Source organism: Phyllobates terribilis, unplaced genomic scaffold (genome assembly GCF_046119375.1).
Source record: "Phyllobates terribilis strain yellow unplaced genomic scaffold, ASM4611937v1 Scaffold_1__5_contigs__length_1240528914, whole genome shotgun sequence".
Lineage (NCBI taxonomy): Eukaryota > Metazoa > Chordata > Amphibia > Anura > Dendrobatidae > Phyllobates > Phyllobates terribilis.
The window spans coordinates 171,606,916-171,625,491 of record NW_027362761.1 but is presented as its reverse complement, the minus strand read 5'-3'; the positions used below and the strand labels follow the sequence as shown (position 1 = coordinate 171,625,491).

At 42.7% G+C, this 18,576-nt stretch overlaps 1 protein-coding gene across 1 annotated transcript in view; it reads left to right on the top strand.

Annotated features, from left to right (window-relative positions):
• Positions 1-18,576, top strand: part of LOC141248477 (KN motif and ankyrin repeat domain-containing protein 1-like) — a 268,553-nt gene that overhangs the window by 63,465 nt on the left and 186,512 nt on the right. Inside the window, exon 2 of the mRNA XM_073669372.1 lies at positions 15,663-15,712. The gene's annotated coding sequence lies outside the window, so the exon portion shown is untranslated. The remainder of the gene's footprint in view (positions 1-15,662; positions 15,713-18,576) is intronic.

Here is an 18,576-nt window from a genome sequence, read left to right as displayed (position 1 = left end):
GAAAGGTAAGGATGAGGTTGCTTTATTATTTTTCTTTTATTGCAGGAGATCGTTGGCTTCAGCTGGAATGGGCGTGATGGTAAGTATGGTTTAATTTAGAACAATAAAGAATTGTGTCTTTATTTCAATTAAAGGACTTTACTCTGGGTGTTTGTGTTTTCTTTTAACTTTGACTATGGGGTTAGTAATGGGGGTGTCTTATAGACGCCTCTCCATTACTAACCTGGGCTTGATGTCAGCTGGCATTATAAGCTGACATCAACCCCAACCCTATTACCCCCTGCCACCGCACCAGGGCAGCGTGGAAGAGCGAGGCTAAGTGCCAGAATTGGCGCATCCTATGGATGCGCCATTTCTGGGGCGGCTGACGGCTGGTGTTTCTAGCCTGGGAGGGGGCCAATATTCATGGCACCCTTCCTGGGCTATTAATATCAGCCCCCAGCTGTCTGCCTAGCCTGTGCTAGCTATTAAATTAGGGGGGACCCCACGTCATTTTTTTTGGGGGGTCCCCCATTTTAATAGCTAGTAAAGGCTAGGTATTCAGCTGGGGGCTGATATTAGTAGCCTGGGAAGCTCCGTGGGTATTACCCCCTTCCCAGGCTTCAAACATTTGCCCCAGCTGTCTGCTTAACCTCCGCTAGAGCCTAAAATTAAGGGGAACCCCACGCCAATTTTTTTTTAAATAAATCCTTTATTTTAACACTAAATGACAAGTACAGTAATCAACACTGTCACTGTACTTCATATATATGTGACTGACATGTTTCTATCTATCTAATCTATGTGTGATTCTCTATTCCTTCTATTCTAAATTGTCGGGTACAGATGCTGAATTGCCGGCCGGCTTTCTTAAAGAGACGGTGCATGAAAACACTATTATTTTTTTAAATAAATCCTTTACACTAAATGACAAGTTCTGTAAGCAACACTGTCACTGTACTTCTTATATATGTGACTGACATGTTTCTATCTATCTAATCTATGTGTGAAGCTCTATTCTGTCTGTTATAAATTGTCGGGTACAGATGCTGAATTGCCGGCCGGCTTTTTTAAAGAGACGGTGCACGAAAACACTAATATTTTTTTTAATAAATCCTTTACACTAAATGACAAGTACAGTAAGCAACACTGTCACTGTACTTCATATATATGTGACTGACATGTTTCTATCTATCTAATCTATGTGTGAAGCTCTATTCTTTCTGTTGTAAATTGTCGGGTACCGGTGAATGCCGCTGATGAATTGCCGGCTTTTCATGTCATTCTACATTATTCTTAGTTGTTTTACTTCATGTAGAATTAACCTACAAGGAAAGAAAGGGTTTATTTTCATTCCGATATTTGTGTCCCATTGACTTGCATTGGTTTCCGGTATCGGAATCGGCGATATCCGATACTTTTTGGGTATCGGCCCGATCCAATCCGATACGATATTTCCTGATATCGGAAGGTATCGCTCAACACTAGTGAGGACTTATTTTTTGCATGGTGAGTTGACCTTTTTGTTAGAACGATTTAATAGCATATTACTGCCCCCCAAAAAAAAAAAATTCCATTCTGGCATTTTTTTTTTCCTCGTATGTTTACCGATTTGGGTTAATTTTATATTTTTGATAGATCTGACTTACGGACGCAGCGATATCACATTTAAAGGGAACTGGTTATGAAGCTTTTTCCTACCTCATCTCAAAGCAGCATGATGTTGGGGCAGGGACCCTGATTCCAGAAATGTCACTTTCAGGCCCTAATATCAAAGGACTAGTACAAATTGCAGTATGATCAGCACCAATTATAGATACAATGTATGTACTCAATCTCATCCTATAAATAGAATGGTGCCCTCCTTGTTGCAGCTCAAAAAGTACCACATAACGGAAATTACATCATGTGGTCGCTGCAGGTGCATGGACATACCCGACAGATGCCAGCTGTGTTACGCTGCCAACATCTGCCTGTAACCGTAGCGGCCAGAGCTAGCTCTCATTGCTGTTTTAACTACTTTAATTCTACCTTCAAACCCTGTTGACACAATAGAGACAAACTGATTGGTTGCCACGGCAAATAGGGGCCTGCTGAAGGCCCCGGTAACTACAATCTTTGTCCCTTTGTGAAGCTTACTGAAATACTGCTGTATTGTACTATATAGTAGAGGGAATAAAACTAACACCTAAACGTGAAAATGTAGAATGAAACACAAACCACTTTTTTTTGCCACTAAAATGTTAAACAAACCTTGTTTTCTTTCACCGTACTTGTACTGACATGAAAAATCATACTGCCACGTCCTTTTTACCACATAATATGTAATGAAAGCAAAACCCCAAAACGATGATGGAATTGCTTTTGTGTTGTTTTTTTTTTAACTATTTAACTACATATTTGACTTTTTTTCACTTAACTTCATTACATGATAAAATGAATGGTATCATTCAAACCTACAACTCATTCTGCAAAAGCCAAGCCTTATACGGCTGTGTTGATGGGACATATACAGTGGGGAAAAGAAGTATTTGCTACACTGCCGATTTTGCAAGTTTTGTCATTTACAAAGAATGGAGACCACAGTCTCAAAGATTACCATTAGCAACACACTATGCTGTCATGGATTAGAATCCTGCAGGGCAGGCAAGGTCCCCCCTGCTCACTCCAGCACATGCCCAGGCCCGTTTGAAGTTAGCCAATGACCATCTGGATGATCCAGAGGCATGGGAGAAGGTCATGTGGTTAGACCTCAATATAACTTTTTGGTATCCGCTCCACTAGCCGTGTTTTAATGGAAGAAGGATGAGTTCAACCCAAAGAACAGTCCCAATCGTGAAGCATGGTGGGGGAAACATACTTTGGGGCTGCTTTTCTGCAAAGGGGACAGGACTACTGCACTGTATTGAAGGGAAGGATGGATGGGGTCATGTACTGCAAGATTTTGGCTAACAACCTCCTTTCCTCAGTAAGCGCATTGAAGATGCGTCATGGCTGGGCCTTCCAGCATGACAATGACTCGAAAAACACAGCCAGGGCAATCAAGGAGTGACTCCGTAAGACAAATTTCAAGGTCCTGGAATGGCCTAGCCAGTCTCCAGACCTGTAGCCAATAGAAAATCTTTGGCAGGAGCTGAAACTCAATGTTGCTCAGCGACAGCACCGAAACCTGAGAGATCTGGAGAAGATCTGTATGTAAGAGTGGGCCAAAATTCCTGCTGCAGTGTGTGTGCAAACTTGGTCAAGAACTACAGGAAACGTTTGACCTCTGTAATTGCAAACAAGGGTTTCTATACCAAATATTAAGTTTAATTATGTAAAAATCATACAATGCGATTTTTCTGGTTTATTTTTAGATTGTCTCTCACAGTTGAAGTGTACCTACGATAAAAATTCCAGACCACTCCATTCTTTGTAGGTGGGAAAACTTGCAAACTCGGCAGTGTATTAAATACTTATTTTCCCCACTGTAAGGGGAGGAGAAAATAAAAGGGAGGGGGGGGACACCGTAAAAATAGTAAAACATTAACCCCTTCATGACATGTAATTTTATTCGTTCCTCCATGACATCACCACGGAGAGGGGTTCCGCCCACCAAGGACAGAAAACCTACTGGATATAAAGGGCGACACCTCACTCCTGCCTCAGTTTGGTTTCCTGTCCTTGATTGGAACCTGTGCAGGGCTTACCTGTCACAAGAAAAGATTCTGCCTGGCCGGTTCAGGCAGGGATGCCTTCTCTGCCTCGGTCGGTCCAGGGTTCCTGGAGACTCCACAGTGGGCTCAAGCGGTCCTGCTCCGTGAGCATTTGGGGCCTGATCGGCGTCCCCTGCCTGGGGACGTGCCGCTCACCCATGGTTCGGACCGTTGGTGAATCCCTGCGAGTCTGGAAGTTTTCTCCCCCCATCTCCGCAAACAGGATAGGCGTGCCCTAAAGAAGAGTCCTCCTGGATGACTGTTTTGCGGCCAATGGCTCGGCGAGGGGCGTGCAATGTCAGGTAGGGGGGAGGTTCCCCCACTGAGGGAGGGGTTAACCACGCCACGCAAGGGGTCAGCTGATCGGTTACCGGATCAGTGGCTGGTATTAAAGTTACTGGTGCCACTGCTGGGGTGCTTTCCTGCCCATCTAGTGTGGTTTCTTATGCATGATGGAGGATAATGGTGAGCAGCAACAAGATCTGCTGCTGTCTGGGGAGCCCCAAGAGCCTGTGGTCCAGCGTCTCCCTCGCGTCCGTGGAGGGAGCAGCCATTCCACGAATAAGCATGGATCCACAAGGTCCAGCCAGAAAGGCTAAAGCAGAAGGAGGGTTTCTACAGCCACGAGGAAGGAGCCTCCGGCTAAGAAAGATCCTTCAGCGAATCCGTTACCGTGTATCTGAGCAGTGGGTAAGTGGATCTTCGTGAAAGTTCACTTGGGAATTGTTCCCTTCTTCTCGCTAAATGATTTTCAGAGTAAGAAGTGTAACACCAAATCAAAGCACAAGGAGTGTGCTTTTTGTAAAATTCCTCTTCCTGACTCCTATCTAAAAAGCTCTGTCAATCCTGTATTGACCAAACAGTGGCTGAAGAGACCCCCTAGTCTGTCTTCTGGGTTGAGATCCCTGATTCAGGATGAATTATACAAGGCCCTTTCTAAAAAGAGCAGACTGGAAAGGGAGCCTTTCATAAGTAGTTGCACAAAATAAAGCAGGATAAAAGAAGAAACTTACTCTACACAGTTCGAAGTGACGAATCATTATAGGTGGAGGAGGGGCTCCCCAGTTTGAACGTTATCTAACGCGATCCGTTGCTTAAAGTCTCTCTACCCCCCTGGCAAAGAATATGGATCAATCTTTAGTTGGCTATTTTATGCCTAAGGGGAGATCTGCCCACACACCCCTGTGGTGACTACATGTGGGCTCGGGCTCCACCCTTCATGTTTTTATTAAAATAACTAACTTACACAATAACTTATCCCAAAAGTGATGCCATATTTTCTGTTATGATTTTACCTTCATTTAGAGACCACTCATAGCGTAGTTGCGACCTGCTATTTTGCTACTTTCCCGCCACAGCCCCCTGGAGGGGCTTATGGCTATGGAAAAATAAGCCTATTGCTCCTTGGCTGCCCCTGTCACTAAAAATATGGGTCCCATTTTTTAGCAGAGTTATGTAACTTCCAATATTCCATATTTTGTTTTGGCTCCAAAGATCCTGGGACCCTCTATTAGATAATCTTTTTCATCCTGGGAAGCAAGCTTCAGCAGCTGCACGTAAATTATCGCAAACCTGTATCTAATCATCCCCTGCCTCTATCAGGGGAAAACACACTCGCATTTTATGTAGGTTGGTGGCACCTCTTGTATGCCAGTGTTTGTTTAAGCTACTTTGGCTGTGGGTGATAATTTGCAGAGAGACAGATGCTGGACTGTCATCTCTCCTATGACAAATGAAATTGAAAAGGGAAGGGGTGAAGAGAGGCTTGGGAGAGACAGAATATTTTCCTGACACTCTGTCATCTTCCTCTTCAGATAGTGACTCGGGTCATCATTGCTTTCCCATGAATGAAGTGTACGCACTAGTCGAGGCTGTCGGCTGTCCGTGCCACCATGGGCATTGTAGACACTATATCAGAAAGATCAGTGGAGGACATGATGTTCAGGATCTTGGATCATAAAAAGAAAAAGTGCTTTCCTTTTGAATAGTAAAATACAAGGATTAATAAATGGAACCCTTTCTTTCTGGTTTCTTGCACACTCTATGCCACCCTCATTCAAAAGGAAGTATCCCTTTGAAGATACTCCGTCATCCTCCTGGTCCAAAGCTCCTAAACTAGATGTGGCCTGAACTAAAGCCTCCAGAAAATCCTCCTTGCCCTTTGATATATGGGGGCATTGAAAGACCCTCTGGATCTGAAAGTGGATACCCTTCTAAAAGGTACCTGGGAGACTGCAACAGGCGCCTTGAAACCAGCGGTGGCAGGTACCTGCACTTCCAGGTCTTTAATGATTTGGTTAGAGCAATTAGGAACTCTGTTAAAAGAGGGGGTGTTAGGATCTGTTTTCTTATCTACCATTCCTCTCGTTCAAGGTGCTGCAGCCTTCCTTGCCGATGCATCTGCCGATTCTGTAAGATTGGCAGAAAGGTCGGCCGCCCTGTCAAATGCTGCCCGTCGGGCCTTATGGCTGAAATGTTGGCCTGGAGACATACAAGCCAGATCCAGATTGTGTTCTGTCCCATGTGAAGAAGAGTACCTGTTTGGTCCTGCCATGGATGAGATCCTGGAAAAAGCAGGGGATTCTAAAAAAGGTTTTCCTTCAGTGTCCTTACCTACATAAAGCGGTCTTTCCGGAAAAAGAAACGTATCCGTAGAAGACCAACGAAGGAACAGGGCAAGTATAGAAGACTGAAGGCAAAAAGGTAGAGGTCTATTTGGGGCACCAGGAAATTGGGATCAAGCCCAGGTGGGGGGGGGGGGTTGTCCTCCTTTCTTCCAGCCTGGGAACGCATTACAGCAAGCAGCTGGATCCTCAGCTTGGTGAAATCGTGACTAAAATTGGAGTTTCAATTACTACCCCAGAGAAGGTTAAGGGGTACTCCTTCCCGCTCTTCCCCAGAACAGCAGGCAGCTCTTAAGTGGGAGGTCCAGAACCTAATCCGGAAATCAGTTCTGATTGAAGTCCCGAAGGCAGATGGAGGAAAGGGGTTTTACTCCCCCCCCCCCCTTCAGAATCTGAAGTCCCTGAATAAATACCTGAAAGTACATACTCTTAAAATGGAGTCCTTGAAAGCAGCAATAAAATTTGTTTTTGCCGATTGTTACATGGTAGTACGCATCTTTTAAGATCCAGGACTATCAAAAATACTTAAGAGTGGCAATATAGATGAAAGATGTAATTAAACATTTCCAATACACGTCCCTTCACTTTGGTCTAGTTGTAGCACCTAGAATTTTCACTAAGATGGTGGCAGAAGCTATGGCCCATGTTGGAGAGAAAAAATATTCTTATCCCCTACCTCGATGATTTCCTCCATAGTCGGTAGTTCCTTCCATCAGTGTGAAGTCCATTTAGTGGAAGTAATGTCCATCTTAAAGACCCTTGGTTGGTTATTGAGTTTACCAAAATCTAAGCTAGTACCCATGAAAGCCCAACAGTTTCTGGGAGTTATGCTAGACTCAGAAAGACAGGTGTCACATCTATCTGGCTTGAAAATTAAACTGATTCATCTTCAAGTAAAGGATGCCATAGATAATCCCTCTATGACACTCCAAAAGGCTATGTCTTTATTAGGCACCTTAACGTCCTGTTTCCCCGCAGTCTTATGGGCCCAATTCCACTCTAGAGCTCTTCAGTGGGACGTGCTGTATGAGTCAACCCTCGGTGGGCATCTTGAAAGTAAATTAACCTTATCCCCTCGTTTAACACAATCCCTTCAGTGGTGGCTGGGTAGTAGGAACCTGTCCAGGGGGGTTCCCTGGGAGATAAATCCAACCCATGTTTTAACCACAGACGCAAGTATCATTGGTTGGGGAGGCCATCTAGACAGTAATATAGTCCGAAGAATTTGGACGGAGGAGAAAAAATTCTTCTCTAATGCTAAAGAACTGTTGGCAGTAGATTGGGCGGTAAGCAGGTTCCATCTATCTCTACAGGGCCGGGACGTCAGGGTGCTATTAAACAACCGGGTATCCGTGGCTTATATAAACCACCAGAGGGGGTACTAAATCAAAAAATCTTATGAAAATTCAGGACAAGCTGTTACAGAAGGCAGAAAGTAATTTACTCTCCCTTACTGCCCTGCATTTAAAAGGGAAGGAAAACATCAAGGCAGGCTTCCTAAGCTGGAATATTTTTAAAGGCGGGAGAATGGGTGCTGAATTCACAGATAGTTCTAATGTGGGGTCTTCCAGTTGTGGATCTGTTCACCACAAAACAGAATCTGAAGGTGAGAGAGTTCTTTTCCCTGAATCCCAGGGAGTATCCTCTGATGGTGGACTCTATATACTAGTTCCTTGAAAGTTCATCCTGGCTTATGCATTTCCTCCTGCATCCCTACTCCCAGTTGTCATAAGGAAAATAAGGGCAGACAGAGCTCGGGTCGTGCTCATACCACCCTTCTGGCCCAAGAGGCCTTGGTTCTCCTGCCTAAGGGAGATGTCAGTAACAGACCCTTGGATCCTTCCAGAGATCCCGAACCACCTCTCGCAGGGATCGATTGTTCATCCTCCAGCGCTAGGATTACATCTGACTGGGTTGAATTTGAAAGGGCGTTATTGAAAAATTAAAGGCTTCTCTCCAGGCCTCATAAACACACTTTTATGTAGTAGGAAGCCGGTTACTACGTGCATTTATGCCAGAACTTGGAAAAAGTTCTTAACCTTTTCAGGTATTAGAGTGGAAGAGGTTGCACCTATTGGAAAGATTTTTATAATTCCTACAAAAAGGTCTGGAGTTGGGATTGTCTACTAGTACCCTGAAGGTTCAGGTCTCAGCACTGGGTGCCTTATTTGCCTATGACTTGGCAGCAAATTATTGGATCTCGAGATTTATTAAAGCTTCATTTAAGTCCAATCTAATGCCTTGGGATCTAAACTTTAGTCCTGACTGCCCTGACTAACCCACCCTTTGAGCCCTTAAAATCAGCGTCTCTTAAACTAATTTCCTTAAAAACAGCCCTTTTAGTGGCATTGACATCAGTCAGGAGAGAGTGACATTCAAGCTCTGTCCAAGGCCCCGCCATTTACTCAAGCCGGGTCTGGTTTAAGGATTACTCTATCCTCTAGAATTTTATTTCCCCAAAGTAGCAACTTGCTTTCACAGAACTCAGGAGATGGTTCTGCCCACCTTCTGCTATTTTCCAAAGAACCAGAAAGCAGAAAAATTACATACATTAGCTGTAAGGAGATGCGTTATTAAATATCTTTTGGCCACTAAGGATTATAGGAAAGAGATCCCTTTTCATATGTCACCAGGGCGTTAGTGAGTTTTGAGGCCCTATACCCCTTCCTATCTTTCGATGGATAAAGGATGCCATCACTTTTGCCTACTCCTTAAGCGGTGAGGCGATACCAGAAGGTCTGAGAGCCCATTCGACTCTGGCCGTGGCAACTTCCTGGGCGGAGAAGTCTGGTGTCTCCATTGAAGGGATATATAAGGTCGCTACTTGGTCCTCGCCCTCTATCTTTTATAGACACAACAGACTAGATATGGGTGGTTCTTCTGATCTCCCTTTTGGTAGAAGGGTGCTCCAGGCCGTGGTCCCTCCCTAGATTTGTCTTCTCTGTAATTCTCTCGTGGTGCTGTCATGGGTGAACGAATAAAGTCTTAGTTACTTACCGGTAACGTGATTTTCCAGAACCCATGACAGCACCCTTATATTCCCTCCCTTCACGTTCATGGGAGCACTCCCTTAAGCGGATTACAACACAAAATTATTTTTTTTACACCATATAAAAAGTCTCTCTTGGATAAGCACAATGTTATTTGGATTGTTGTACTAACCTTGGCAGTCCTCTCATGCTCTATATACTAAACTGAGGCGGGAGAGAGGTGCCGCCCTTTTAAGCCTGTAGGTTTCCTGTCCTTGGTGGGCGGATCCCCTCTCTCGTGGTGCTGTCATGGGTTCCGAAAAATCCTGTTACCGGTAATTTCCTGCTTTTGATGCGGGGTATCAAGCCGAGCCCGTATCTTTCCTTTCAGATGACTATTGGTTTAATCAGCCATCATGTGCCTCTAACAGCCATGAGTGGGGCCTGCAGCTGTTAACTTGTTAAACTGCATGTTGTTCCACTCTCCCATCGGTGTGCCCATGACGTTATAGCGCGGCACTAATGGGTTGTCATGACAGCTGGGGGTCTGCTGAAGATCCCCCCCCCCCCCCTCCATCCTGACATTATGATCCTCCTGTGAAAGCCAGCCCGTGGCTGATCATAGGAGATCGTGATTTTGGCTATACATAGCAATGTTGATGTGATCAGGTCTTCTAAGAGGACTATTTTAAATCCAGTAAAAAGTGACAATTTTTTTTTTTTTTTTTTTCTATAAAGAATATGAAAAAAAAATCTTTCAAATCACACCCCTTTTTTATCCCATCACAAATTAAAACCATAAAAGAAAATAAATACACACTTGGTATCGTTGCGTTCGTTAAAGTCCAAACTAGCAAAATCTAAAGTTAATCCGATCGATACAGTGTAATGAACAAAATAAATTTCTAAACACCAGAATTAAATTATTTTGGCTCGCCGCAACATTGCAGTAAAAGACAATAAGAGGTGATCAAAACATGGTATCTAGCCCAAAATTGTATCCATTAAAAAATAAGCCCTAATACAGGACTATATCCTATAAAATGAAAACATTATGGGTCTCAGAAAATGTCGACTAAAGCAAGTTGTTTTTTTTTTTTCTTACAAATCTCAGATTTTTTTTTTTTCACCACTTAAATACAAAAAACCTATACATGTTTGGTATCTGCATACTTGTGCTGACCTGGTGAATCATATTGCCAGGTCAGTCTTTAGCATATAGTGAACATGGTAAATAAATAAATAAAATGGTGAAATTGCACTTTTTTTTTTTTTTGCAATTTCAACGCACTTTGGAATTTTTTTTTTCCCATTTTCCAGTATACTACTACCCCTGGCAAAAATTATGGAATCACCGGGCTCTGAGGATGTTCATTCAGTTGTTTAATGTTGTTGAAGAAAAGCAGATCACAGACATGGCACAAAACTAAAGTCATTTCAAATGGCAACTTTAGGGCTTTAAGAAACACTAAAAGAAATCAAGATTAAAAATGTGGTACTCAGTAAGGGTATTTTTTTTTTCAGACCAAGCAGAGGGAAAAAATTATGGAATCGCCCTGTAAATTTTCATTTCCAAAACGAACACCTTCATCAAATTAGATCTGCTCGTTAGTCTGCATGTAAAAAGTGATCACACCTTGGAGAGCTGTTGCACCAAGTGGACTGACATGAATCATGGCTCCAACACAAGAGATGTCAATTGAAACAAAGGAGAGGATTATCAAATTCTTAAAAGAAGGTGAATCACGCAATGTTGCAAAAGATGTTGGTTGTTGACAGTCAGCGGTGTCTAAAATCTGGACCAAACACAAACAACATGGGAAGGTTGTTAAAGGCAAACATACTGGTAGACCAAGGAAGACATCAAAGTGTCAAGACCAGAAACTTAAAGCAATATGTCTCCAAAACAGGAAATGCACAACAAAACAAATGAGGAACGAATGGGAGGAAACTGGAATCAATGTCTGTGACCGAACTTTAAGAAACCGCATAAAGGAAATGAGATTTACATACTGAAAAGCTAAACATAAGCCATCATTAACACCTAAACAAAAAAAAAACAAGGTTACAATGGGCTAAGGAAAAGCAATCGTGGACTGTGGATGACTGGATGAAAGTCATATTCAGTGATGAATAGCGAATCTGCATTGGGCAAGGTGCTGATGCTGGATCTTTTGTTTGGTGCCGTTCCAATGAGATTTATAAAGATGACTGCATGAAGAGAACATGCAAATTTCCAGTCATTGATGATATGGGGCTGCATGTCAGGTAAAGGCACTGCGGAGATGGCTGTCATTACATCTTCAATACATGCCTAAGTTTACATTGATATTTTGGACAGTTTTCTTATCCCATCAATTGAAAGGATGTTTGGGGATGATGACATCATTTTTCAAGATGATAATGCATCCTGCCATAGAGCAAAAACTGTGAAAACATTCCTTGAAAGAAGACACATAAGGTCAATGTCATGGCCTGCAAATAGTCCGGATCTCAATCCAATTGAAAATCTTTGGTGGAAGTTGAAGAAAATGGTCCATGACAAGGCTCCAACCTGCAAAGCGGATCTGGCAACAGCAATCAGAGAAAGTTGGAGCCAGATTGATGAAGAGTACTGTTTGTCACTCATTAAGTCCATGCCTCAGAGACTGCAAGCTGTTATTAAAGCCAGAGGTGGTGCAACAAAATACTAGTGATGTATTGGAGTGTTCTTTTGTGTGTCTGATTTTCATGATTCCCTAATTTTTTCCTCAGAATTGAGTAATTCCATATTTTTTTCCCTCTGCTTGATCTGGAAAAAATTACTCTTACTGAGTACCATGTTTTTTATCTTGATTTCTTTTAGTGTTTCTTAAAGCCCTAAGGTTGCCATTTGAAATGACTTTAGTTTTGTGCCATGTCTGTGATCTGCTTTTTTTCAACAACATTAAACAACTGAATGAACATCCTCCGAGCCCGGTGATTCCATAATTTTTGCCAGGGGTTGTATATGGTAAAATGAATGGTGTACTTTTGAATGACCACTCTGCCCACAAAAAAACAAGCCCTCATACGGTTGTATTGCCAGGAAAAAAAATTACAGCTTTGGGATAAAGGTGCGCAAAAAAACGAAACTAGAAGAAGAAGAAAAAAAAAATGGCATGAAGGGGTTAATAATAATAATTAAAAATAATCATATTTGGTATTGCTGTAACCAAAATCTTAAATTAAAGGACAGCATTAGAAAATACAGCCAGGACGTCAGAAAATAAAACAAGTGATGTGTCGGGAGGTGTGGATGACCAAATGAAAGCTGTGCCATTAGTCATTAACGTAGGAAGCCCTGACTTCTTCATGGATGGAGGTGGCTCGGTATGGAGTCTATACTAACATTCCGCGCTCATAATTCTGACATTTATGGGATTGTTACGGTTTTGTAAATTACTTTGTGTCTGTCCAATGGTACAAGAACTTTTTTTTTTTTTTCCTCCCTCTTTCTGCCTCTCGTGTATTCAGTTTCCTTTCACTAAAGCCACAAGGTTGTCATGGTTCCAGCTGCTGGTAACGCCATATCGCATCTCTGCCTTGTATTAAGTTACTGTCCCTGTGAATGAGACCAATGCACTTTGGTCTCCAGTAGGGAACACTTATTGATGCAAACCTGTTGATTCTTCACATGGTGTGGAGGAGTTTGTCTTTTTTATATCTCTATCTATCTATCTATCTATCTATCTATCTATCTATCTATCTATCTATCTATCTATATTATTTTTTTTTTTTAAAAAGGAGAGTGTGGTTCTGTGTAATAGAAGTGGCTGGATTAGCATGCTAGAAAAATTGCGCCCAACTCGCAAACAGGAGAAGTTGTGACTGGGTAGGGAATGTGTGATCTCCGAGTGGTGCACAGGCCCCTTGACTTTCCATGGAGTCCTTTTCCACTCTGTGCGCAGGGGTCACCTGCTAAGTGATGAGCGAGTGTACCCGGACCCCCACAGATCTGCAGTACAACTAAGTTGGGGTACAGATGTTTACAAGGAAATAAAACTAGGGACCTTGTATCATATGTGGTTTCTGGTTTTGTTTCCTTAGTATTTTAACCAACTTGCAAGGCTGCGTTGGTTAAAGAAGCATCAGGTCACGTGTTGATTCTTCAGATGACTTTTGTTCATTTTATTTTTTTGCTTTAAAAGCTGATTGTAGTTCTGTGTAATAAAAATGGTTGGATTAGAAAAATTGTGCATTCACGTGTAGAAAATGTGTAAACACACAGAACCTGTGCACTGCTCTTACTTTCTATGGAGTCCTTATTCTGCGCTGCAAGGCAGTTTTGCTTGGAGTGTCAGTCACTCCTTATTAATAACGTTGAAATGTAGAGCTATAAAGACATTTACAGCATATGGATGTTCTGTTGAGTTCATTGGTAAAAGTACTTTTCACGACAAACACAGAACTCCTACAGGAGGTGTCTGGGCTGAAGTCCACCTGCAGATGGAAACAAGGTCACTGAAAATAGCCCAAAACCACATAACCGCAAACCGTTTCCAATAGGGATCTTCAGTCTGGCAGGTCCAAAGATACTCTCCACAGCTGGTCTGACTGCATATCTGCATAGTTCTCTGATTAGCCTACACCACATTATGAGAGCCAGATGCGCCAAACCTAGCCCAATATTAACTGTTTGGTCCTCTCATTAAAGGTAATCTGTCACCAGGTTTTTTTGCTACCCCAACTGAGAACAGCATGATGTAGGTGCTGAGACCCTGATTCCAGCGATGTCCCTTACTTTACTAGGTGCTGCAGTTTTGATTAAAAAACTGTTTGTTTTTCTGAATGCTGAGCTTTGAATAACCCCATCCACTTCTTTAGCCGCTTTCTGTTTACGCTGTGCATAGGCATAACTATGTAAATTGGTGGTTGGGGGCGGGATAATATATACAGCTCATAAACATGGATGACTACAAGGCAGCAGGTGTACTAGTCCTCTAGTGGTGATCTGCTACTTATAAAAAAGATATAAAAACTAGAGCATAAAGCCTAGTAAGGGACACCTTGCTGGAATCTGGGTCTATGCCACCTAATCTAAGATTGGCATAATGTACAGACAAAGAGCTGGTGGCAGATACTTTTAATAGTCTTTTAGCAGTGCAGAGTATTGTCAGGCGAAAAGATAAGGACTGGAAGAAATGGTGTCACAGAGATAATCTCCCTCAGCAAACCCTCCCCCCTCCTCCATATCACTGTGCTGTAAAGAATGCTGTGTTCATTAATGTGCCTTTGCATTAGAACTGTGCTGTCCTGTACTACTGGGAAGACTGTGAACTGCTGTGCTGCTAAGGAAACTGTACTGTTTGTCACTGGAGCCTGTTGCTCATAAGACTTAACTTGCACTGGCTGTGCGGCTTCTTATTAAATGCTACTGTTCTACCGTTTGAGGACTCTTGTGAAGTGTGTATGGTCAGCAAGTGAAACAACCTACATGTCTGTGCCTGAGAGAAGCTGCAGCGCATGGTCTATGGTCGCCCTAAGTAACTGTTCCCCCAGGATTCCAAAGAATTCATGTAACCTGTCTCGCCCTCTCTGAACCTAGCGGCGTGTGCGTAACACACATGTATCACCGCTGTTCCCGGCTCGGAAACTGGCGAGTCCTCATAGTGCACAGTGCATGCTCTGGGGGATTCAGAGTCTGCAGACTTTAAATTTTAGACAGGACAGCTCTTGGTGAACTAGTAATGTTCAATGTTACTGATGTACCATCCACACCCTCCTTACAAGCATGCTGCACTTAAAGTGACTGCTAAATAATCATCAGGGCCTCTTTTTTTTTTTTCTTTTTCTTTTAAGACTTTTGGCATTAAGCCTAGTGCTGCACTACAAGGAATGCCAGCGTAGTCCTCCTGGCAATTAATGAATCCAAAGGAATTGTCTTTGTTTGTATGGTCACAAAGAGGACAACATAAATCAGCAGGGAAAGAAAGAAATATGTAGTCTGAATTTCCTGTGCCTGGAAAGCGTAATCCCGTAAACTATAAAAAGAGCCTCTTCTTTTATTTTCAATGTTAAACCTTAGGGGAAAGTATAGAAGCAGCTTAGCGGCATTCTGGATTGTGTTCATTCTTCTCTATTGACTTTGCTTGTTTAAGTCCTTGCCCATTTTGAAAGTCTCCAGTCCATCATTATGTGGTATACATGGCTAATACCAGCTATAGCCTTCTTACAAACATTGAATAAATGTCGGCTCATGTGACATAGCTGTACTAAAGCTGAAGTTCATAAGTAAGGAAGCATTACACCTATTATATTGCTGCTAGTTTTATTTTATTTTTTTTTTAATTGTATCCATAATACTTACCATATGGAATGCCGAGATGGCACTGTGCTGACAAATTCTGATTATGGTACCATTTCTTTTCACTCAGGATGAGAAATCAATCAACATTTATGTACCATTAAACCCGCATTACGTCAGGTAAGTGGCTGCTTTACTTTGGTGCAGTTCTATTTTACTACATATTAAAAAAATGTATAGTTTTTTTTAATTTGTACATAATCCTTTTATGCGGTGACGTTTTTTTGTTTTTTTTTCATTGTCATCACTGCAGTTCTTCCAAAGGGGCATCATCAATAGCTTCCCATATGTCATTCAAAGACTGTTGTTTAACAAAATAATTGCAGAATAGGAAGTGATGTTAGTGGCGTCATTTTGCCAACTACTGTACAGCCAAGTAAGGCTCTGTTCACACACGTTTTTTTTTCTGCAGCTAAATCTGCTGACAACTTTTTCTCTGGCAGGATAACGGCTGCGTCAAAAATGCAGGTATTGGGTTTTTGCACCACCCATTACTTATGTGTGAAAAAAACGCTGCACAAATGCTGTAAAAAGTGACATGCTTTATTTTCCAAAAAAAGCAAGCAAGGCAGAAAATACGCAACAACAAAAAGCAACGTGTGTGAACAGAGAACTCTGGTTTCACATACACTTTGCTGGTACTGCAAATCGCAGCTGAAAATTTGCATAACACACAACAGTATTTGATGCAGCTCACAGTATTTTGGAAACGGTTTAGAGATCAGAATAAGTGTAATGGTCCGGTTATGTTGTGTGACCCTAAGGCTGCGTTCACACATTGCGTATTTTTTACGCGCGCGTATTTTCCTGCAGTTTTTACCTGTTGTTTTTTTACGCAGGTAAAAACTGCACCTCCATTCACACACTGCGTTTTTTCCTGCGTTTTTTTACGCAGGTGCAGGAGAAATGAAGTGTGAGGAGCATGGACACCTGTCTGTAATGTAATGTATGTGTCTGTATGTATGTAATGTAATGTATGTGTCTGTGTGTCGTGTGTGTACTGTCTGTGTCTATGTGTCGTGGGTGTGTGTGTGTCCCCCTAGCAGTGTATGTACAGACAGCTTCTGGCTGCAGTACATACACTGCTTTAAAAGAAATAAACTATGGATACTCACCTATCCGATGGATGGGAGAGGCGTCCGGTCCGGTCCCGTGGCTTCCAGCATCTGCCGTGAAGCGATCAGCTGACTGTCAGGTGACCGGCTTGTAAATCAGCTGACCGGAAGCCGGTAAGCTACAGTCAGCCGAACGGTTCTCCGGCAGATGCTGGAAGCCGCGGGACCGAACCGGACCGGACGGCTCTCCCATCCATCGGATAGGTGAGTATCCATAGTTTCTCCTGTGCCTCCATAAAAAAGCGCTGGAATTACGCAGTGTGTGAACACCGCTGCATAATTCCATCGCTTATAATGGGCACAATAGGAGAAAGCGCAGGACGCAGCTGCGTAAAGAATTGACATGTCAATTCTTTACGCAGCTGCGCTTTCGTGCTGCGTAAAATAACAGTGTCTGAACGGCAAAGTGAATTTTCCATTCACTTTGCTGGCAGACGCAAGGCACATTGCGTATTTTGAAAAAGCGCGCGCAAAAAAGCGCACGAAAATACGCAATGTGTGAACGCAGCCTAATACTTCCGTTTTAGGAATTGAGACTGACACAGATTTCAGTTTTCACACTGTTCTCTGCTTCAGTTTATTTAGATCTTTTAAATGTTTCTCTGGTTACTGAAATATTTATAAGCGTTTATTCTCTTGTTGACATATTTACTGTGTTGAACCTCATTTTTCCCTGTTGCAATTCACCCCTGGCATGAAGGATATCAGCATCTGGGTCAAATCCTGACTGATGACCATACATTCTTGCCTAATCTGTGCTTGGAATTTATCACAATTTCTGTGATTCTTTGTCCACCTGCTTATTGAAGATGGACCTTTTTGGTTCTCAATGACATTGACATTTTAGGTCCATTGCCAGAAAACTCCCCAGAGCTCAATGTTTTGTTCACTTAGACGCTTAGTTGTCACTAGTGTTGAGCTAGTAGGTTTCATTAACCCTTTTGGCGAGCGGTCTTGGGTGCTCGCTGAGTGAGTATTTTGGCGTGCTCAACATTTCTTTTACTGTGGCCGTGGCTGCAAGTGTCACGGCTGTTAGACAGACAGATTGACTGTTTACCTGCTGAAGGCAGATGACTGGGGAGGAGTCCTGAGGAGATAATTTGCATATTTCCACTGCATTTTGGGGTAAGTGAAGAGTCTCCGCGAGCTCAAAGAACACTGGATTTTGGCTGTTGGAGCTGAAAAGAGGACATCGGTAAACCAGGGGAGGAGTCCTGAGGAGATAATTTGCATATTCCCACTGCATTTTGGGAACATTAACAGTAAGAACATGGAAGAGTCCAGGAGCCATTTGGTGAGCTGCATATCCTGCTACATGTTCACAGACTTGCCAGTGGAAAAGCCAAACTTCACATGCCAGAAATGCAAGCTTGTGTCCCTGTTGGAGGAAAAGTTGCGAAATCTAGAAGAGAGGTTAACTACCTTGAAAATCATTAAGGAAGGTGAAGAGTTCTTAGACAGAGCAGAATTATCTCTTCATGATTCAGAAAGAGAAGAAATTCGAACTGCACCTGACGAAACAGAGGAATGGAAGCATGTGACCCACAGAAGCAGGAGGATCGAGAGGCAGTCAGCACCCATACTGCTCAGGAACCAGTACCAGGCTCTCACGCAGGAGAACCATGAAGAAATACAGCAAAATAAGACTTTGCCAGCAATGAATAACCTTGTAAGCCCTCAGAATCCTTCTGGATGGAGAAAGAAGAATGTTGTGAAGGAAAAACGGAGAGTGGTGGTCATGGGGGATTCCCTGTTAAGAGGAACAGAGGCCGCTATCTGCAGACCAGACATAACCTCAAGAGAAATGTGCTGTCTTCCAGGAGCAAAAAGTAAAGATGTGTCTGACAGGATATCAAGACTCTTCAGACC